Source organism: Bufo bufo, chromosome 1 (genome assembly GCF_905171765.1).
Source record: "Bufo bufo chromosome 1, aBufBuf1.1, whole genome shotgun sequence".
NCBI classification, from domain to species: domain Eukaryota; kingdom Metazoa; phylum Chordata; class Amphibia; order Anura; family Bufonidae; genus Bufo; species Bufo bufo.
Genome location: NC_053389.1, coordinates 618584015 through 618607368, shown reverse-complemented (window position 1 = coordinate 618607368; position 23354 = coordinate 618584015). Strand labels below are relative to the sequence as shown.

Below are 23354 nucleotides of genomic sequence, written 5' to 3'. Positions count from 1 at the left end.
ATAGAATATCATATTCCTACACTTCAAATCACAAATTGGTTAAATAGTGGGATAGATACAATGGGGAGTCTATTTGATCAATCCATCTTAAAACTTAAAACTTTTGAGACATTACATGCCACATACAACCTGCCCAACTCTCTTTTTTACCAATACTTGCAGATTCGCCACTTTCTTTCCCCCCTCAAAATGAGTGTAAATGAGAGTGAGTGCAACACAATCGGTAGTCTACTTAAAGCAGACACTTCCCTTCATTCCAGTCTTTCATTTTGGTACTCAACTCTTCTGTCAACAGACAAAGAATGCAAAAAACCTTTTATGACTAGGTGGGAGGCTGAAATGGGGAAAGAATTCTCACTAGATAATTGGACAGACGCTATGTATTGGTCCATGAAATGTTCAAAATGCATAAATCATACAGAGCAGAACAGGAAAATTCAATTAAGGTGGTATTTAATGCCAGATAGGTTGGCTCATATTATCCCGAACTAATCTCCACTGTGTTGGAGGGGATGTGGTCAAATGGGCTCCTCGTTTCATATGTGGTGGGCGTGTCCTACACTAACTAGTTTCTGGGCGTCAGTTTCTGGGGTCATAGAAAAGGTGACAGGAATTAAAGGAATACTAAGCCCAGAACTAGCAATACTGAGCATAGGCCTGGTAGAAATTCCCTGCAACAGTAGAGGTATAGTAGCGCATATTCTCTCTGCATCAAAAAAGGTGATTGCTTGCCAATGGAAAGAACCAAAGTCCCCATTGGTTAGCGAGGTCCTTAAATTGGTAAACTACCATATGCAATGTGAATTCACCTTCGCCTACTCGATGAAACACAGAATAGCAACGCATAACTCATAGTTATTATGGCTGTCTAGCTCGTACGCTGTTCCACTACCACACTGCCTCCTATAGTAGGGATGTTATGGGAGGAAGCTAAATAGTTGTCCGCAGGTGATATATTTGATATATATGTATATTTGCACAAGTATATTGCCAATGTATGCTGCATATGAATATTGTAAGTAGTAAAATGCACTTGATTGGCACATTCAGCTTATGTTTGCTGTAACAGCCTCAATATGCCAAAACATATGTATTTATGTATGGAACCCCCTTTACTATTTTTTTACTTTTCCTTTCCTGTATGTCAATTTTTTGTTAATCTACTTAAGAACAAAACCAATTATCAATAAAAATTTTATTGATTAAAAAAAAAGTAATAATCTTTGTGCATCATATGTCCTAGGGCAGTGATGGCTAACCTCTCCGGCACTCCAGCTGTGGTGAAACTACGACTCCTAGCATGCTCCATTAATTTCTGTGGAGTTCTAAGGACAGTCAAGCAAGTGTGCATCTTGGGAGTTGTAGTTTTACCACAGCTGGAGTGCCGGAGATTACCTATCACAGTCCTAGGGGATATAACACTGGGGGAGTCACTTGTAGAGAAGGATTTGGGTGTCCTTGTAGATCGTAGATTAAATAATAGCATACAATGTCATTCAGCTTCTTCTAAGGCTAAAGGTATATTGTCATGCATTAAACGAAGCAGCCATGTAATAATACCACTTTACAAAGCTTTGGTGCAGCCTCATTTGCAATATTCAGTTCAGTTTTGGGCACCAGTCCATAGAAAGGATGCCCTGGAGCTGAAAAATGGTGAGCAACTAAACTGATAAAGGCCATGGAGGGTCTAAAGGTACCATTACACAATTAAATGATTGGTATGATTGAGCAACAAACTAGTCATTTCTTGGTGTAGTGTAGGGCGTAACGATTACTTGAGTAAATCGACATAAAAAAATACTCGATGCCAATTTTTTTGGCACCAATGATTTGTTACTCACTGCTACACGGTCTCCCACCGGCAACGCTCTGCAGGAGGGTCTGTGTGTGCCTGCAAGCGGCCGGCCATGTGAGGGAGGATGTGGTGCAGTCCTGGAGTATACAGAGCCTCATGGGGGCAGCTGAGGGGTGGCAAGTGTGTGTATAAAGCTCTTGGCAGGTCATGAGGGTGCAGTCTGGGGAGGGGCGCATTGTGGAGCACTCAGGGGCAGTGGAGTTCATGTCTCTGTGTATGAGGGACGGGCTTCATGGAGTGCAGGCTTATCTGGGTGGTAAAAAATGGCACAATTACAGAGTCTTACAGTACAGATCTGGGTAAAGGGGGCTTCTGTGGTGTATATCAGTGCGGGTGTCATGGGGTGCGTTCCTGTGAGGGAAGGGGGCACTTGGCATATTCTGGGGGCCATGAGGGTGCAGATGTGTGTGTGTGTGGGGGGAGCTTGCTTTATGGGGTGTAAATCTGTAAGAGAGACCTGTTCAGTACAGAGCAGGATAGAATGGAGTTGTTAGGAGGAGTTTCTCCTCTATAGTCAGCAATGCAACCTGCAGTTGTTAAAAGGAGGTCCTCCTCCTCTGTTCTACACTGTGCAGGCAAGTGCACAAAATTGAATGGGAAAATGGAGGTCATTCTGTATTTGTTGTGACTTAAAGAGCATGTGACCAGTGATGTCACAAACCTCCCTCTAACAGCTCCATTCTAGCTTCTACAATTCAACTATGGCAGCTACATGGGGGTCTGACTGATAGGGACTGATGGCACTGGGGACGGACGGTGTTGGGGGACTGATTCTTATCAGATTACTTGATAAGTTGTTGGATTAACCGGTAGAATACTTGATTACTAAAATAATCGATAGGGTCAACAATGATCGTTTTGACGCCCCTATTATCGTTCACAAAAACGTGATTTCAATTGCATATCCCATCATTTGAAAACCAGACAGTTGCATTTACACAAAACGATAACTTGAGTGGCATGCTTAAACACACCCACGGGTGTAATTGTCTGTAATCGTTCGTGCAGTGAACGATTCCTGTTTACATTTATGAAATTGTTAACATCCAACGATGATTTTTGTGCCCACACAAACGATCGAAACAACGATAAATCTACCGATTGCCTGTTGTCGCTCTATCATTTATTCCTATTACACTGCTTGATAATCTTATAATTTACATTATAATCGCCTTGTGTAAAGGTACCTTTAGTTATAAGGAAAGATTAAAAGAATTAAATGTATTTAGTCTTGAGAAGAGATGTCTAAGGGGGGACATTATTAACCTATACAAATATATAAATGGGCCATACAATAAATATTGTGGAAAACTGTTCCATGTAAAACCCCCTAAAAAGACCCAGGGGCACTGCCTCCGACTGGAGAAGAAAAAGTTCAGTCTCCAGAAGCATCAAAGCTTCTTTACTGTAAGAACGGTGAATCTGTGGAATAGACTTCCTCAGGACGTGATCACAGCAGGAACAGTGGACAGTTTTAGATGAATTCTTAAAAGTAAATGACATTAATGCTTATGAAAATGTGTAGAAATCTGGATCTCACTCCCTTTTTCTAAAATTCGCGTCCCCACATATCCCTTGGTTGAACTTTATTGACATATCTCTTTTTTTCAACCGTATTAAAGGGGTTGGCCACTTTCTGGTTACAGATGACCAATGTGTTTGGAAGATGATTGCATGGCACTTTCTAATATAGTCTTTGTTTATATTCTGCATTATTTTCTATATTTCATAAGGTATGCCTCTTTTGTACTGTCACACAGAGGTCCTGTCCATAAAATGGCTGCTGATGGAGGGTCATGTGACCAGACACATCGCCTCCATGTGATTCCTCCTTCATTCAAACACACTGCATCTGCACTAAACTCCCAACAGAAAAAGTGCATTTGGTAGGTGCAGTGTGTTTTAAAGGAGGAGACATGGAGGTGAGTTGCCTGGTCACGTGACCCTACATCAGCGACCATCTTATGGACAGGACTTCGGTGTGGATAGCACAAAAGACTTGGTAAACAAGGGGGCATATCTTATGAAATATAGAAAATGGGGCAGAATTTCAACAAAGACTATATTAGTGCCATATAATCATCTTACATATCCATTGGTCAACATTAACCAGAAAGTGACCAACCCCTTTAACTATTAAATATGTGTCTCCACATCAAACTTCGGTAAACTGTGACCTGGGCAGGCGCCATCTTTGTCCTCACCCTCCACGAGTGGCTAAGCAGAAGCCACGTCTAATAGACCCAACCACTACACAAGAGGTGAGCCCTAGTAATGACTCTTTTAATGCTCTGATAAATGGATCTCCAACTAAATCCTCTACCAGCATTCCCACCTCTGATAAGTCAGCTTCAGGGTCCTTCAGTAAAGAATTACTAGAGGCTTTTAATCACTCCCTGCACCACCGCATTGCGCAATTGTTTGCTCCAGTTCAAGCTAAGGTGCAGGACTTAGACAACAGAGTAGAACACATTTAGTCAAACATGGGAGAGTTCTCATAATCACCTTATAGACTCACAATGACCTGGAGAAGGAGCTTGAACTACTACAGTCAAAAATTACCGATGGTAAGCGATCGAAGATGGATGGTGATCCAGGGATTTGTTCTGATTGCCACATCTGGAGTCGGGAAGGATTGCCACATCTGGAGTCGGATCATTATAGAATGTTTACAGGTTGGACTTGAGGACTTTTGTCTTTTTACAACCTTCAATGCTGTATAGCGCAGAGCAAGGGCTTTTTTGTTTACATTTTTATGTCACTAGTAAAATGACGTCACTGGGAATACTGCTAGGTGGAAGCCTCTGCCTAGCAGAGACCAGGTACGTCACCGGATCTGCAGAAAAAGCCCTTACCCTGTGCGATTCAGCACAGGGCAAGGGAGAGCATTGGAGCATTTCATGCTCATCTCAGAGGGGCTGCCTGGGTGAAGAAGGGAATATGTACGGGTTCAGCTCTGAACCTGGACAACCCATTTAAAAGCTATGTAACTATGAAAGATTGATCCCGTAGAAATAATATAACATTTCACAGCATTCCTGAAGATGTAACTCTTGTCCTACTTACAAAAGCTTTTGAAAGTTTTGCTTCCAACAAGTACAGGTCCCAGCTTGGGATATCAGGAATTGGGTCTCGGAGCATGTGAGTAGTGCAGGTGATATGTTTCAAACTAAATTAGAGGAGTAGTTATGTTTTTAAGGAGTATGCAAACCGTTGTCTCATAGGGAAAGAGAACCATCTTGCTAGCGCCACCTTCTGGCTGAGTGTAATTCCTACGCTAACCACTTCAGTACAAGAATGTACCTCATATGTCCTTGCTACTCATGACTGAATCTCAGGCTGTGTAGCAACTACAGATACCATCCAGGGTGTGTATTAAAGTATCCAATCTAAGGCTACTTTCACACTAGCGTTCTGCTGTCCGCTCGTGAGCTCCGTTTGAAGGGGCTCACGAGCGGAGCAGAACGCTTCCGTCCAGCCCTGATGCAGTCTGAATGGATGCGGATCCGCTCAGACTGCATCAGTCTGGCGGCGTTCAGCCTCCGCTCCGCTCGCCTCCGCACGGCCAGGCGGACAGCTGAACGCTGCTTGCAGCGTTCGGGTGTCCGCCTGGCCGTGCGGATCCGTCCAGACTTACAATGTAAGTCAATGGGAACGGATCCGCTTGAAGATGACACCATATGGCTCAATCTTCAAGCGGATCCGTCCCCCATTGACTTTACATTGAAAGTCTGAACGGATCCGCTCAGGCTACTTTCGCACTTAGAAATTTTTCTAAGTTATTAATGCAGACGGATCCGTACTGAACGGAGCCTCCGTCTGCATTAATATGATCGGATCCGTTCAGAACGGATCCGATCAAGCGCTAGTGTGAAAGTAGCCTAAGCTTTAAAATAAGTCCAGGATCGCAGCTTTAACCAATACATTGGGAGATACAAACGCTTAGAAACGGGTCCCAGTAAGGACTGCATATAGATGCAGCTCTGACTTCCAACCGGATTTCTATAGGCTATATCTTCCGATGTAGAGCAGCTAGCAATACAATCTTGGTTTCGTTTTAAGGCTTAAACTGTCAGATTTATAACAAGACAAGGTTTTGTAGGTGCTTCACAGCCTTACATATGCCTTGATACAGCAGCCAGCCCAAGACATGTTGTCAGGCTACAGGAGGAGAGAAGAGACACAGAGCCTTCTGTCTCCCTTTCTACCTGTACATGTCACCAAGGGGTGGATACCATGGATTTCTGTTTGTTATCAAACCCCCTTAACCCCTTCACTTTTTTTTTTCAGAAAAGGAGTAAGAAGATGAGAGATTGCTCATTTAATCACCCCTCTGTGCGTCATTAGGCCATTTATTGACATCATAATCCAAGCCATCGCCTGGATGACGGCACCAAACCGGTTGCACCAAACACACCACAAACATTAATAAAGTTTACATGTCACACTGTTCCTATCCTATCCATAGCTGATCTTTATGATAAAATAAACAGATGACTTTTCTAGCAATACCATTTACATGCTGTAGTATTAAGCTACTTTTTTGCGGATCTGTCATGGATCTGCAAAAACGCTTCAGTTACAATAATACAACCGCATGCATCCGTCATGAACGGATCCGGTTGTATTATGTCTTATATAGCCATGATGGATCCGTCATGAACACCATTAACAGTCAATGGGGGACGGATCCGTTTTCTATTGTCAGAGAAAACAGATCCATCCCCATTGACTTGCAGTGTGTGCCAAGACTGATCCGTCTTGCTCCACACCACATAGCAGACAGAAAAACGCTGCTTGCAGCGTCATTCTGTCCGCGATGGGAGAGCAACCAAATGGAATGCAATGCAATGTTCCCATTGACAATGAACGGGGACAAAACGGAAGCGTTTTCTTCCGCTATTGAGATCCTATGACTGATCTCAATAGCAGAATTGAAAAAGCTAGTGTGAAAGTAGCCTTAGCGATAACATAGAAACATAGAATGTGTCGGCAGATAAGAACCATTTGGCCCATCTAATCTGCCCAATATACTGAATACTATGGATAGCCCCCGGCCCTATCTTATATGAAGGATGGCCTTATGCCTATCCCATGCATGCTTAAACCCCTTCACTGTATTTGCAGCTACCACTTCTGCAGGAAGGCTATTCCATGCATCCACTACTCTCTCAGTAAAGTAATACTTCCTTATATTACTTTTAAACCTTTGCCCCTCTAATTTAAAACTGTGTCCTCTTGTGGTAGTTTTTCTTCTTTTAAATATGCTCTCTTCCTTTACCGAGTTGATTCCCTTTATGTATTTAAAAGTTTCTATCATATCCCCTCTGTCTCGTCTTTCTTCCAAGCTATACATATTAAGGTCCTTTAACCTTTCCTGGTAAGTTTTATCCTGCAATCCATGTACTAGTTTAGTAGCTCTTCTCTGAACTCTCTTTAGAGTATCTATATCCTTCTGGAGATATGGCCTCCAGTACTGCGCACAATACTCCAAGTGAGGTCTCACCAGTGTTCTGTACAGCGGCATAAGCACTTCACTCTTTCTACTGCTTATACCTCTCCCTATACATCCAAGCATTCTGCTGGCATTTCGTGCTGCTCTATTACATTGTCTTCCCACCTTATTACTATAGAGGAACCTAATATATTTCTGAAAATACATTTTAATTCACTGACTGTCGCCATAAATAATAGTTTTTAACTACAGTATTTTATATTTATTTTTCTTTTAACAGTATTCAATCACTTTACAGGTGGGTGCAATACAGGGGCTTTTTGTGTTCATACTATGAATGCAACACTAGGACTTCCTGCGGTTGATCAGAACCAGAAATACCGTGCTATAACTCATTTTCTGATGAACTACAGGAGGTTCAGGTATTGTGTCTATAATACAGGAGCAATAAAGCACCCATATTATACCTGTCTGAAAGTGGCCTTAGCTAATGCATTAAGTTAGGTTTACAAATTTATCATTTTTAATAAGGATTACAGTTTGTATAAAGGGCTGGAAATTACATACTATGTAACTCCCAATACTTGCATGCAAACATTGATGCCGTCCTGTGGTGTTTGCATTCATTTAACACATACAGCGTTCACTATAGATGGGTGGTATGTATGACCTCCTGACATCTTACAGCTTTTTCAGAATATGTTTTATTTATTATTATGACTCTGAATTTTTGTCCAATGTTTGATATAACCACTATTTGCTGCAAAATTGCATGAATTTGGTTGTACACTCTCAGAAAATGTAGATTTTGGTAACACAAGCTGTTTGCCATGTAGAGTATCATGTATAGTATCCATTTGTAATGCATCTGTGGATGACTTCTAAATATTGCATGGCCTTTGTTTCTGTTTTTCTTGTTGATGTACACACTTGTGGAATATATGACATTTGCACATATCAATATACACTGCCTGTCCAAAAAAAAGTCGCCACCTGGATTTACCTAAGCAAGTTGCTTCTCATTTCTTAAACAACCGTGTCGAAAGACACATCTCGTGGTCGTGGAAAAGATGTTAGTCTGTTTGAGACGGGTCAAATCATTGGCGTGCATCAAGCAGAGAAAACATCTAGGGAGATTGCAGAAACTACTAAAATTGGGTTAAGAACTGTCCAACGCATTATCAGTACAGTTTCTAGATAAAATTTCTCTCAGGGCGAGTGTCAAAAAAACCCCCCCCCCCATCAAAACTGCTTGATGAAATCATATCAGAAGAGTACTTGCAACCGTCTCACTATATATATATATATATATATATATATATATATTTTTTTTTTTTATGCTTAACACAAGATTTATTGAGAGAAAAAGAAAATCATAAATTACTGCTTAAACTGCTAAAAGTCGCAGGCAGAGTGGTACAGGAGAACTGCAGTATAAAGGAAGGCAATACCCTTAGAAGAGTAGTCTTTTTCTCCACACATAGTGTTGTGTGTTTCTTCCAAAAAACTCAACTTTGGTTTCATCTGTCCACAGAATATTTTGCCAGTACTGCTGTGGAACATCCAGGTGCTCTTGTGCAAACTGTAAATGTGCAGCAATGTTTTTCTTGGACAGCAGTGGCTTCCTCTGTGGTATCCTCCCATGAAATCCATTCTTGTTTAGTGTTTTACGTATCGTAGATTCGCTAACAGGGATGTTAGCATATGCCAGAGACTTTTGTAAGTCTTTAGCTGACACTCTAGGATTCTTCTTCACCTCATTGAGCAGTCTGCGCTGTGCTCTTGCAGTCATCTTTACAGGACGGCCACTCCTAGGTAGAGTAGCAGCAGTGAAGAGCTTTCTCCATTTATAGACAATTTGTCTTACCGTGGACTGATGAACAGCAAGGCTTTTGGAGATACTTTTATAACCCTTTCCAGCTTTATGCAAGTCAACAATTCTTAATCGTAGGTCTTCTGTGCGAGGCATCATTCACATCAGGCAATGCTTCTTGTGAAAAGCAAACCCAGAACTGGTGTGTGTTTTATATAAGGCAGGGCAGCTGTAACCAACACCTCCAATCTCATCTCATTGATTGGACTCCAGTTGGCTTACACCTCACTCCAATTAACTCTTGGAGATGTCATTAGTCTAGGGGTTCACATACTTTTTCCACCTGCACTGTGAATGTTTACATGGTGTGTTCAATAAATACATGGTAACATTTAATTCTTTGGGTGTTATTAGTTTAAGCAGACTGTGATTGCCTATTGTTGTGACTTAGATGAAGATCAGATCACATTTTATGACCAATTTGTGCAGAAATCCATATCATTCCAAAGGGTTCACATACTTTTTCTTGCAACTGTATAAAAAAACAACAACTTATACTTACCTCCTCCAGGATGCGATGCAGGCCTCTTCCGGCCTGTGTCCCTCGCTGGCTCAGGCGGCGCGATGACGTCACCGCGCCGCCTGCACCGGCCTCTGATAGGCTGACGGCCTAGTGCTGGCAGCCTATCAGAGGAACAGGGAGGGGACACACCTCTCCCTCCCCTGCCGCAGCACAGACATTTGTATCGCCGTCCTGAGGACGGCGATACAGATGACTATAGAGATGAGTCAGCGCTTCCATAATGGAAGTGCAGCTCTCATCTCCTGCTGTGCCCTGCCGGCACCCCCCTTCTGACAGCGCCCTGGGCGGCCACCCGGCCTGCCTGGTCCAAGACACGGCCCTGCGCATTATTAAGAACTGGAAGGATAGTGGGGACCCATCGTATTCGAGGAAGAAATGTGGCGGGAAAAAAATCCTGAATGATCGTGATCGGCGATCACTTAAATGTTTGGTGAAATCAAATCGAAGAAAAACCACAGTAGAACTTAGGGCTATGTTTAATAGTGAAAGTAAGAGCATTTCCACACGCATAATGTGAAGGGAACTCAAGGGATTGGGACTGAACAGCTGTGTAGCCGTAAGAAAACCATTAATCAGTGAAGCAAACCAGAAAAAAAGGCTTCAATTTGTTAGGGAGCATAAATATTGGACTCTGGAGCAATGGAAGAAGGTCTTGTGGTTCTGATAAGTCCAGATTTACCCTGTTCCAGAGTGATGGGCGCATCAGGGTAAGAAGAGAGGCAGATGAAGTAATTCACCCATCATGCCTAGTGCCTACTGTACAAGCCTATGGGGGCAGTGCTATGATCTGGGGTTGCTGCAGTTGGTCAGGTCTAGGTTCAGCAACAGTATGTGCTCCAAGATTGAGGTCATCTGACTACCTGAACATACTGAATGATCAGGTTATTCCATCAATGGATTTTTTCTTCCCTGATGGCACGGGCATATTCTAAGATGACAATGCCAGGATTCATTGGCCTCAAATTGTGTAAGAGTGGTTCAGGGAGCATGAGACATCATTTTCACACATGGATTGGCCACCACAGAGTCCAGACCTTAACCCCACTGAGAATCTTTGGGATGTGCTGGAGAAGACTTTGCGCAGCAGTCAGACTCTACTATCAGCAAAGCAAGATCTTGGTGAAAAATGAATGCAACACTGGATGGAAATAAATCTTGTGACATTGCAGAAGCTTATCGAAACAATGCCACAGCGAATGCGTGCCGTAATCAAAGCCAAAGGTGGTCCAACAAAATATTTTAGGTGGCGACTTTTTTTTGGGACGGGCAGTGTATTATTTTAAAGAAGGAGAAAAAATGGAAGGCTCAAAACACCTTAATGGAAGATAACAGTGGGTGCTCTATTCTCTGGGTCACCTACCCAGTATGAAAGTTATAGAATAAAAAACAAAAGATGAATAGGCACAACCACTTTCTGGAGTGTATCCTCGAGATTTATTCAGCACATGGGTGTAATAACCCAAAAGATAAAACACACATATAATAAAAATGTCAATCTTAAAATAGTAGTATACAGCAATATAGCACAGCAAATAATCAATGAATAACAATACACAGCAAATAGTCAATGAATACCATTGATAAAATCACAGCAATCAGTGATAAAATAAGTGTATTATTTTACATTGTTTTTATGTGTAAGCCTCTGCTTGAATGTGAGTTTTAGGTACAAATGACTGTTTTGATGCATTTTATAAAATAATTGTTTGTCACAAAGTTACATGAAGGTGGACATAGTTGTCAACAACCCTTCAAGGCAACTGCAATCATCAGGCGTCTGCTTTCAGGAAATATATTGGTTTTGCGGGTGCACTTACCTTTCTAGAACTGACGCCCTGTATTTTTTAAATGTTGTTACTTTTAAAAAATTTCCAACTTAAATACAGATTTTTGGTCTCTCCATTTCTGGTGATTTTATAAAGATATGTACATGTAAATTTAGGCAGAAGTAACATATATGAACTCTGCACATGCTAAAATTTTATTTTTATGAGGTGTGGTGCATATACAGTGGCATGCAAAAGTTTGGACACCCCTGGTCAAAATTACTGTTACTGTGAACAGTTAGCAAGTTGGAAATGGAATGATCTTCAAAAGGCATAAAGTTAAAGATGACACATTCCCTTTGTATTCTGGAAGATGAGTCCCTGAGAGAGAAGGTTGTCTCTGAGTGGAAGGGACCACAGAGTGTCTCCTAACAGAAGGATGAGATCTGTGTACCACACGCGACAGGGCCAACCTGGGGTGATGAGAATCGTCTGAATGCCCTCCAACTTGATTTGGCACAAGAGCCAGGGCAGAAGGGGAAAAGGAAGAAAGACGCATACGAGACCTGAAGGTGGGAAGCTTGTAATATTAAGTCCACCTCCAGATGGCCCCCACCAGATTGACTGGAACACTTCCGGAGTTCCAGGATGTTGATTGGCAGTTTGGATTCTGACACAGACCATTTGCCCTGGACTGTCCGAGGTGGTAAGACTCCACCCCGCCCATAGAGGCTGGCGTCTGTGGTGATTACTGCCCACGAGATGGGGAGAAAGGATTTGCCAGAGATCACCGCCGGTGTGGAGAGCAACCACATAAGGGTCGATTGGACCCATGGAGGAAGGACGATGGGATGGTTAAAGAAGCCCGGATTCCAGGTCCCAGGATGTCAGTATAGCTAGCTGGAGGTGGCAGGTGTGAAACCGGGCAAACGGAATTGCCTTGATCAAGGAGACCATTGTCCCCAAGACCCGCATGCAAAGACCTCAGCCAGAGAAGAAGACGAACATTCCGCTGAAGGGACAGACACTTGTCTGGAGGAACAAGGACTTTGGCCGAAGTGGTATACCGGACCATGCCAAGGAAGGAGATCCATGTGTTAGGACATAAGAAATGACTTCTGGAAGTTGACTAGCCAGGCAAAGCATGTCAGGGCATCCAGAGTGAAATGCAGACTGTCCTCGTTCTGCCAAAAGGTCGGAGCCTCGACGTGAATATCGCCCACATAAGGAATCAGGGTGATGCACCAGGAACAAATAAGAGCAAGAAAAGGAGCAAGAAGGGGGGCTTGTGGACACATGCATAGCTGTCGCCAGACCAAAAGGCACAGTGACATACTGGAAATGGTGTGACACCACCGCAAAGTGGAGAAAACGCTGGTGTGCGCAAGTGATGGGGATGTGCAGGTACGCATCCTTCATGTCCACAGAGGAAAGGTGTGTGGGGTGAACTGGTGGCATTGGAGGGGGAATTGATGGCACTGGGGGAAGCTCGTGGCACTGCTGGAAGAAGTAATTGCATTGGAGTGGGAACTGATGGCACTGGGGAGGAACTAATGACACTGGAGGGGGAATTGATGGCAGGGGAGCTGATGAGTTTTTCTAGAAAACGTTCTTTTAATTAGCTTTTGCTTATTAGAATACTCGATTAATCATTGGATTAATCGGTAGAATACTTGATTACTAAAATAATCGATAGCTGCAGCCCTGTGAGAGGGTCGTAAACCAGTTGTTGTCCATGCACACTGCGGGGGTTGTAGTAGTGTTATGTAACACCTTTGTGTATATATTGTAACGGTCACGTATACACACACACACACACACACAAAGGGGGGAGGATAGTGACCACTGCGCTCCACCCTCACCCCTGGCCTTGCCTACTTGCCTCACGAGTCCTGATGACAGGGCACAACTGGACGGCAGTCCCTAACTTAGGATACGTGCTGGGAGGACAGACAAGACAAATAATGGATCGTGAACAGACTGGGTCAATACCAAGAGAACAACGCAGTACAGAGGGATAAGCAAAGAATAGTCAGGAGAAGCCGAGGTCAAATACCAGGAGAGTAATGAAGTACAACAGGAGTCCGCAAAGAATCGTCAGGTGGAAGCCAGGGTCAGAATACCAGGAGAGATGCGCAGTACAGGAGGAGCAGGCAGAGGATGGTCAGGGAACACAGAATCAGGTAAGTATACAGGAATCAAAAATCGCCAGGAACCTAAATTAACAGGCAACCTGTGGCCAGCAGGCTGCCTGTTAAGTACTAGCTAGCTGGGGTCATGTGACATGGCCAGCGTCACATGACCCGCACTAGGAAGTACAGCTGAGCACCGAGTGCCCAGTTTGGTGCTCAGACCTTGCCTGGTTGCTGGGGGAACTGGGGACGCGGAGGAGACATGCGCGGCCTGTCCGTCTCGCCCCCTATCACCAAGGAGACGAGGACGCTATGCGCGTCCTCGCTCCTGCACAGAAACGGGACACCGGCGGCGCTGAGGAGAGCGAGCGCCTCGTGACATATATACTGTGACTTGCAGTGATACTATTTGTAACAGTACTGACCACCATGCTGTACCCTGTGCTTGTGCTGTGCACAGTACTATAGATCTACTTCATATACTATAAAACTAACAACGAGCATTCAGAATATTATTTGATTATGATATAACCCCTAGACAACCAAGTGCTGTCGGACACTTGATGCAGCGAGTGAGTGAGTGTATTGAGGATCCAGATGAACGTCCATGCAAGCCCCGTGTCTCCCTCACTCGCAACCTCTTCACAATTCCGACATCAGGACTCGTCTAGTTCCAGAGAGGCAATCATGGAGCGAAGAGACTCCATCCTGAAGTGTTGGACCCCCTCTGTATGCATGGACTATAGCACTTGAGAAAAGGTGGCGGCTGGGAGAGGAAAAACAATCCGACGGAATTGAAGAAAACTTGATCTTGTAACCCGAGGTTACAATCTTGAGCACCTAGGAGTTGGTTACGTGGGTCCACCAGGCTTCCTGAAAAAGGAGTCGGCCCAGCCTATTTGGCAACCAAGTCCGCTGGAAAGGGAAGTGGTAAAGTGACAATCCAGGTAATAGCATGTCTTGGAGACGATGACTGAAAAGTAGTCATGCAAGGGAAAAGCCTTAGGGGCTTGTCTGTAATGGAGAAAGGACATGCCCTGGCGGCTGGTAGAAGGGGGGGGGGGGGGGTCGTCCTGAACCTGGAAGGTATCACGAATGGACGTGACTAAACTGTCCACTTTAGAAGAAATCTTAGAAGATTGTTCCGGGTTCAGATCTGAGTCTAGTAACTCTCCTTCGGACAGTATCTCGCCTGGGAGGGAAGAGATTTCCGAGCGGGATCTTGGCAGGGGTGGAGACGCCGAGGAGGAAAACTGTCCTGTTCTAGCCCGCTTGAGGGTCTGCCCCAGGATTGGTCACCTGAGGAAGGCGCAAGTTGCAGGTTATGCCTGGTCAACCAATCGACCTATGAGGGTGAGAGTGGACTGGGGAATTTAAGATAAATCCGCCAGAGACAAGACACAAGCCTATTCCAGTTCCACTCGATCAGGGTGATAGTGCGGCGTGCTTGGGCGGAGGACCCCGGCTGGTCTGGGCGCATAGCACGTAGTACACAGGTGGCCCGGCTGACTGCGGGGGATCTTGAGCTTGCATTTGGCAGCAGCATAATGGGTAGGGGCTGATGGAGGACGGGTGTCACCTGGAGGAATACTCACCCATTACCAATTACTCACCCCATCTTCATTCTCTTTTCTTCACCCTCCCTCTGTGGACCAGCAGGGTCACATACTCAGCTGCTGGCACAGAAGTGGCAGACAGCTAGAGTGGAGGGAGGGACTGACAAATTCAGGTTACCCCATGACTGGCGGGATTCAGGGGAGCTGGGCTGCCCTGGTCCACTTTGTCTTCTTTGTAGAAGATGGACCGTGAGGAACACCAACACTGGCCAAACTCCCCTGGTGAACAGAGAGGCCAGATGTTTCTGCTACCCCAACCTGTAAAGAAAGAAAAAGAAAAGAAAAATGGCAGAAACCTATCTTGCAAAGCAGAGAGGACTGCCTCCTACGACACTAAGGTAAAAACTTATCAGCTCTCTCCAGGCTGGAGGGCGTATAGCTGACAGTAGAAGCTATCACTTTATTCTAGCTTAGTGTCGTCTCCTAGTGGCAGCAGCTATACCCACGGTCCAGTATTCCCCAATGATACGAGCGAGAAAAGTTTTTAGTTTTTTTTTTCATTTTAAAGGGAACCTGCCACTGGGATTTTGTGCATAGAGCTGAGGAGATGGGTTGCTAGATGGCCGCTAGCACATCCGCAATACCCAGTCCCCATAGCTCTGTGTGCTTTTATTGTGTAAAAACACTGATTTGATACATATGCAAAATAACCTGAGATGAGTCCTGTTCCTGACTCATCTCACATACAGGACACATCTCAGGTTAATTTGCATATGTATCAAATCAGTGTTTTTACACAATAAAAGCACACAGAGCTATGGGGACACCAGGATTCTGTGTATAGAGCTGAGGACATGGGTTGCTAGATGGCCGCTAGCACATCCGCAATACCCAGTCCCCATAGCTCTGTGTGCTTTTATTGTGTGAAAAAAACGATTTGATACATATGCAAATTAACCTGAGATGAGTCCTGTATGTGAGATGAGTCAGGGACAGGACTCACCTAAGGTTATTTTGCATATGTATCAAATCAGTGTTTTTACACAATAAAAGCACACAGAGCTATGGGGACTGGGTATTGCGGATGTGCTAGCGGCCATCTAGCAACCCATGTCCTCAGCTCTATACACAAAATCCCGGTGACAGGTTCCCTTTAACCCCAACATGGTCATGCTCTTCCAACCAATATCAGACATTTCTAGCCATGTGACATGTCGCATTCTCTTGCTGGAAGATCCCATGCGCCCCAGGGAAGACAATCAGCATGTATGGGTGTAAGTGATCTGCAAGCGCAGGTAGCGCAACAAAGCGCAGGTAGCGCAAAACGGCTGTTGCCCGAGTCATCTGTGCGGTGCCCACACTTTCCAATTTTTAATCAGAATAAAGCTGCAAATATTACTTTATGGTGAGTGCCGCTATTCATTTCTTCTTTATTCATTGAAGGATGGATTCATATCCTATCATTACAGAAAATGTTGGGCGACATGTCGCAATGTAGTTGTACCCTTTTTCCTGCACGACTTGTAGCACAACACGTCACCGTGTAACTCGCTGTAAGACGTTACCCCAGCCTTAGATGATGGCTGCTCAGTGATGTAGGCCACGTGACCTGTCCCTAAAACAGAGTTCACGCTGAAGCATACTTATGGAGTCGCATGCGACAATACAGTCACAAGCAGGGCTGGAACGCTTAGGACTAAAGCAGCAAATCAGATGCAATGCGACTCGGAATGTACTTCCTCTGCTGCCAGGGAGCATAGTCAAGTGCGAGCTTTGGTCACCTGAGAGGCCGAGATCGCACAAAACATGTGGTTATAAAGTGACACGAGCACAGCCTCTGCTTTGTTGTCATTACACTTTACAGCGCCGTCGCCTGACAATTGCGTCACCCACCAACCAGACGTACAACCGTCTCCTGCCATCCACAATATGGTGGAGGAAGGAGGGGCGGTTCACGCCCTGCGCCCCTGCTCTGGCCGCGCAGGCGCGGTGCGGTGCTCGGGTCTAGCACCGTTTCCTCTGTCAGGGCCGCGTCTGCAGAGACAACTGAACGGAGGCCTGCCTGCTCCTTCCAGCCTGCGACGGCTTCCGTTCCGAGCTGGTCCCTAGATAAGGATATCGCCGGGACACGCTCCCTGCGCGCCCTCCTGTTAACCCTTGCTTCCCCGGCTCTCCTTCTGCAGCTCGGTTATTGTAGCAGCAGACGTCTCGGTCAGTGGTCCCTGCCCGGCTGTACTCCTCCGGAGCCCCTGCTCTGCATGCACTGTCCGCAGCAGCCAGCTTCTGACCCCATCCTAGTGTGCACCCTCTCCCCATTTCTCTGTGGTCTGCCGTCCTGCCTCGCCCCCCACTGCTCCTCCACACGTCGCCCCAATTCAATGGGAGGTCCTGGACATCTGCACCTCCAGGTGAGCCTGCATGGGTGTGTGTCAGTGAGTGACAAGTGCCATCTGTGTGTGACAAGCCTGCGAAATAGAAGTGCTGGTGTGCCCGGCTGTACATGGGCTCTCCTGTGTGTGTATACGTATATATATATATACATCTGTCTGTATGTGTATTATACATTGCCTGACCACTGTCCTCTCTAACAGAGGCTTCACTGCAGATTGCATTCTGCTAAATTACTGGACTGTCACATTGCATAGGACCCGGGGTTACATGTCACATTGCATAGGACCCGGGGTTACATGTCACATTGCATAGGACCTGGGGTTACATGTCACATTGCATAGGACCCGGGGTTACATGTCACATTGCATAGGACCCGGGATTACATGTCACATTACATAGGAGCCGGGATTGCATGTCACATTACATAGGACCCGGGATTGCATGTCACATTGCATAGGACCCGGGAAGGCATTGTATGTTACTTTACATAGGTCCTAAAAAATACTTGTTACTGTATATAGAATTTGGGAATACATGTTACACTGCACAGAACTGGTGGGGGTCTTGGGGTTACGTGTTACATTATATAGGGATCAGACATTACATTACATAGGATTTAGAAGTTACATTTAGATTGTATAGGTCTTGGGTTACATTGCAAAAGACTCAGGTTACACGTTATATTACATTGAACTCGAACCTACATGTTACATTGCATATCATTTGTGATTACATGTTACACTATATAGGTCCCACTACATTACGTAGGAATCAGGATTACACATTACGTTACTTTGGATTTGGGACTGCACACTGCATTACATAGGACTCAGGATTACGTGTTATATTACAAAGGAATTGGTGAACATTTGGTGTCCCTACAGATAAGGCCTCATGCACATGACTGTAGTTTTGATCCGCTTCTGATCTGCATTTTTTGCGGATTGGCTGCGTACCCGTTCATTTCAATGGGGCTCCAAAAGATGCGGACAGTACATTGTGCGCTGTCCCCATCCCTATGTCCGTTCTGCGGCCCCTCAAATAAAAGTACAAGTGTCCTATTCTTGTCCGTGTTGCGGACAAGAATAGGCATTTCTAACAAAAATGTGGAGAGCACACGGGCAGTATCCCTGTTTTGCAGACCAGAAAAACGGATACAGTCATGTGCAGGAGGCCTAATAGTGTGACTCTTCCCACTTCTTTACGCTAGCCTGTCCTTCTTGGCTAGTAACTATTGTGCGCTGACACAAAGGTGACCAGAGCCTTGTCCTCTGTCCTGATATTGACCAGTCATGAAATGATCACAGAGCAGATGCCGTTACTAGTTTCATCAAGATCAAGATGTGATTTGTCTGGTTACAACATCTTCATTCGCCTCTTGGTTCAATCACAAATACAAAGGTGGAGTGTTCTTTATTAGATTGTGATGTTTGTGGCTGTGGCTGTAGTACATCACGTGTATTGGCAAGTCACTGATAAATGCCTATGCCCTGCACTAGGTGCCAAGTGTTGCCCTTGACTGGCGCTCTGATATTTTTTCATTATTATTAGGCTTATCTTTAAGGGGACATACATTGAGATATATTTGCTACACTGTTTATGATGACCAGTAGAGATGAGCGAAATTTAACGTTATGAAATTCGTTCATGCTTTGTTTGGTGGTAAAAGCAGAATTGCGTTATGGATTCCATTACCACGGACCATAACGCAATTCTATGACGGAATGCATAACTGTATGCCTTTAGAGGCATTCTGTTATTTATTCCGTCAAAATAGAAGTCTATGGGCTGCATAACGGATTCGTCCGTGGTAACGGAATCCATAACGCAAGTCTGCTTTCACCACCAACGAAGCGTGAACGAATTTTAAAATATATATATTGTATAGTGCTGTGCTTCTTAGGAGCCAGAGGATAGGTCATCATTTTTATAAGTCTCAGAAACCACTTTAAGGGTCCATTCACACATCCGTGTGTGTTTTGCGGATCCGTGGATCCGCAAAACACGGACAGCGGCAATGTACGTTCCGCATTTTGCAGACCGCACATTGCCGGCACTAAGAGAATATGCCTATTCTTGTCCGTTATTGCGGACAAGAATAGGACATGTTCTATTTTTTTCAGGATCGGAAGTGCGGGTCCGCAATACCGATCGGGGCCGCACGTCGTGCGGCCCCATAGAAATGTATAGGTCCGCAATTCCGGAATGGAATTGCGGATGTGTGAATGGACCCTAATGGTCCCTGTATAAGGGACTGTTATAGTGCAGTTTATTGGGAACCAGTGTTCATACAACGCTCGTTCCCGATAATTGGCAAGTGTAAAAGTGCCGCCGATCACTCGAAGAACAAGAAAACCACTGTTTGTATATGGAAATGCAGTCCTCATCTCTGCTGATGATCGGGCAGTTATTGGGAGAGTCCTTTTTGTTCCTGTGTAAAAGGACCCTTGGCGGTCCTAGTGTTTCATCACTTGGCGGCGTCACAAGAAGTTGTTCATATGTGCTGACTATACAGAGCAGTGAAATGAAGACGCACGGTGCATGCGTGACCTCCTCTGCTGGCTGGGGGTGGATGCCAGATTTGGAACTCATAAAAAAAAAACTAGGGGGCGCTAGTCTAAATGGAAGGAAGCTGTCTTGCATTTAGAAGCGGCGCTGGATACGCCAACGTTATGAAGAGGCCAGTGCAAGGGGTTATTAAGACTGGCGTCTAAAATGCAGGTCTTAATAAATGTGCCCCATTTTATTTTTTTTATTTTTTTATATGCATTTGTTTCGCATATGTACCTAATTTCACATGTTCTTTTGTTTTTTTGTTTTAGCCCAGTGAAGTAATTCTGATGTATGAAAGGTGTGTGACATGTAGAAGCTTCACGTGCTAATCAGATGTGTGGTTTTGATAAGGTTTCTTTCTGTTTGAAGAGCACATTAAAGGGGTTCCCTGAGTCCAGACATATCCCCAGACAGCCTCCCCGATATGAGCTCCGATGCTCTCCTTTGCCCTGCGCGATTCAGCTCAAGGCTTTTTATGGCGATCCAGTGACGTACCGGGCTCTTCATAGGGTAAGCTAGGCAGAGGCTTCCGCCCAGCAGTGAGCCTGGTGATGTCACCAGCACCGATGGGTGAGCTTAGCGCTGCCCTAGCTCATAAAATGGCTAAAGCACGCCCATCAGTGCCACTGACATCGCCAGCAATAGTGCTAGGCCGAATCCTCCACCTAGCAGTGTGAATATAGAAACAAAACAGCCCTTGCCCTGCGCGATCCAGCACAGGGCAAGAGAGCAGCGGAGCATGAAATACTCTGATTCTCATGTTATGGGGGTGAAAATGGGGATATGTCCGGGTTCAGCTCTGAACCCAGACAACCTCTTTAAGGGGCAGCCTGGCTGTTATAGGGCACCATTTACTTACTGGGGCAGATTTATTAATTCAGCCACAGTTTTACTGTTTTTTTTTTTTTATTCGATGTGCGGTAAAACTGACCAGTTACTTTCATTCTACAGGTTTTGATACTGATAAAATAAAAATCTTGGGGAAAAAAAATCAGTTTTTTTTTTCCCCTCGCCATATTCTGACCCCTATAACTTTTATGCAATCATGTGTATAGCTCTGTGTGAGCATTCATTTTTTTGCGGGGCGATCTGTACTTTGTGTTGTGGAGTGTGTATGACTTTTTGATCACTTTTTATCAAATTTTTTTGTGGGAATTGAAGCGACCAAAAACAGCGAATCGGCTATTTTGACTTTTTTTCCATTTCGCGGTATGGGGAAAATATTTTTATAGTATGGCCACCCAAGAATGGGCACTACACAGTGTACAGCGATGTGGTGTTCTGGCTCCTTACACTGTTTTCTTCCACAGCCCCCGGCTGCCACTAACGGTTAATCGGTGGAGGTGCCTGGTGTCAGAACCCCAACGATCTCATGTTGATGACCTTTCTTATGGATAGATCGTCAGTATATTTGTCCCAGAAAACCGCTTTAAGGGTCCATTCACACATCCGTGTGTGTTTTGCGAATCCGCAAAACACGGACACCGGCAATGTGGGTTCCGCATTTTGCGGACCGCACATTGCCGACACTAATAGAATATGCCTATTCTTGTCCGCAATTGCGGACAAGAATAGGGCGTGTTCTATTTTTTTCGGGAATGGAAATGCGGACCCGGAAGTGCGGGTCCGCATTTCCGGATCAGGGCCGCACATTGTGCGGCCACATAGATATGAATGGGTCCGCGATTCCGTTCCGCAAAAATTGCGGCTGTGTGAATGAAGCCTAAAGCTAGTGCTAGAACACCAGATATTTGGAGTGTTTATGGATGTACCCGTGCAAACAAATAATCACAATTGGCCCTTCCTGGACTCATGGTCACCAAGATCTGGGTTTTGAGACGGGTAAAAAGTCATTCTAGATACTTCTTCATGTGCCAAATTAGTCCAGGGTGTAAAGGTGGTCATTCATGGTAGATGAAAGTTGGTGGGACCGACTGACCATCTTACGTGTATGGTGATATCCCGACTTGAAGAATAAAAAGGATTGGGCTGTTGAATGTCAACATGACTGTTCCTTTTGTTCTCAAGGAGATGAACTGCTGCTGGAGGTGCCTGGCAGCAGCTCTTTCCCCATTCAGGGCACGGGGTCAGGGGAGGGACAGCTGTTGGCCAGATATGTGTGTGTGTATGTATATATATATATATATATAGTATAGTGTGGCTTTTTTTGCAGCCATCACACTTGGACGCCATGGTATAGCAGTGGAAGGAGTACTGTGGAAGTGATGTCTCTACATGCATGTCTTGTGTTTAGTAGAATGGATCTTATTACCGTGTCCATGACCACACCCTGGCTTCTGCTGGAACAACATAAGTACCCCCATCACTTCTTCAAGTTCCTTACGGTTTTTCTTGTACCGTATGAGGCAGAACATCTTTCTGTGTTTCCTTGGGCAACCCTTTTCAGCCGTGCGGTTACCACAATGGCAGGACGGTATGTTATCTTCAGAAGGGGAGGTCTGTGGATGTCAGTGTGCGCTCCCCGGGGATGTGCATGTCACTCGCTAGCAAAATTCCAGCTGTCCGGCCTGCTAGAGGCCAGAAAGGCTGTCATTATTGTCGAGTTATTTTTGCTTCTAACTCCGTGTAAATCTTTTTATATTCCAACCTAATATGGTCCATATCCTGTCTTACTGCATGAGGATTTTACCACCCAGTTCCCATTTGCCTTTATAGCACCATCATAGACCACCACCATGTACAGAGGTTGTCGTCACTCACATTGGTCTTTGTCTCCTGTGGTGCTCTCAATCTAATGTCGCTTTTCTATCTCCCCCGCCCCAGTCTTCTAGGTAGGGAATTTAACCCTCCTTTATGTAACCTGAAAGGGAGGAGAAGATGGGAGGGCATGGCAGCCACATGGCCTGGTTTATTTATTTTTTACGAGGGTAAATAAATCCCAGCATCAAACATTTTAAGTGCTGTGTTTTTAGTTAGCAAAATCTGTTTTATTATGTTTTTCTGTTGAATTCATACTTCTTGCAGCACCATATGACAGCACTTACCGTGTGCTGGCCGTCCTGTGCTTTTGGGACTGCAATTTGCGGTCCCCAATGCATGGCAACATCCGTGCGGCGGGGGCAGACAGATCCAGACCCATTCAACTTGCATGCACTACTTTTTTGCGGTGCGGCGGCACGGACAGAAAACCCACGGAAGCACTCTGTAGTGCTTCCGTTCCGTGCCTCCGTTCCGCATCTCCCGGATTGCCGACCCATTGAAGTGAATGGGTCCGCGATCCGTCACAGAG

The 23354-nt window shown here is 45.0% G+C and overlaps 1 protein-coding gene across 1 annotated transcript in view; it reads left to right on the top strand.

Moving 5' to 3' along the window:
* The first annotated feature begins 17132 nt into the window (after nt 1-17132).
* Nucleotides 17133-23354, top strand: part of CSK (C-terminal Src kinase) — a 112481-nt gene continuing 106259 nt past the window's right edge. The window contains exon 1 of the mRNA XM_040413748.1: nt 17133-17568. The gene's annotated coding sequence lies outside the window, so the exon portion shown is untranslated. The remainder of the gene's footprint in view (nt 17569-23354) is intronic.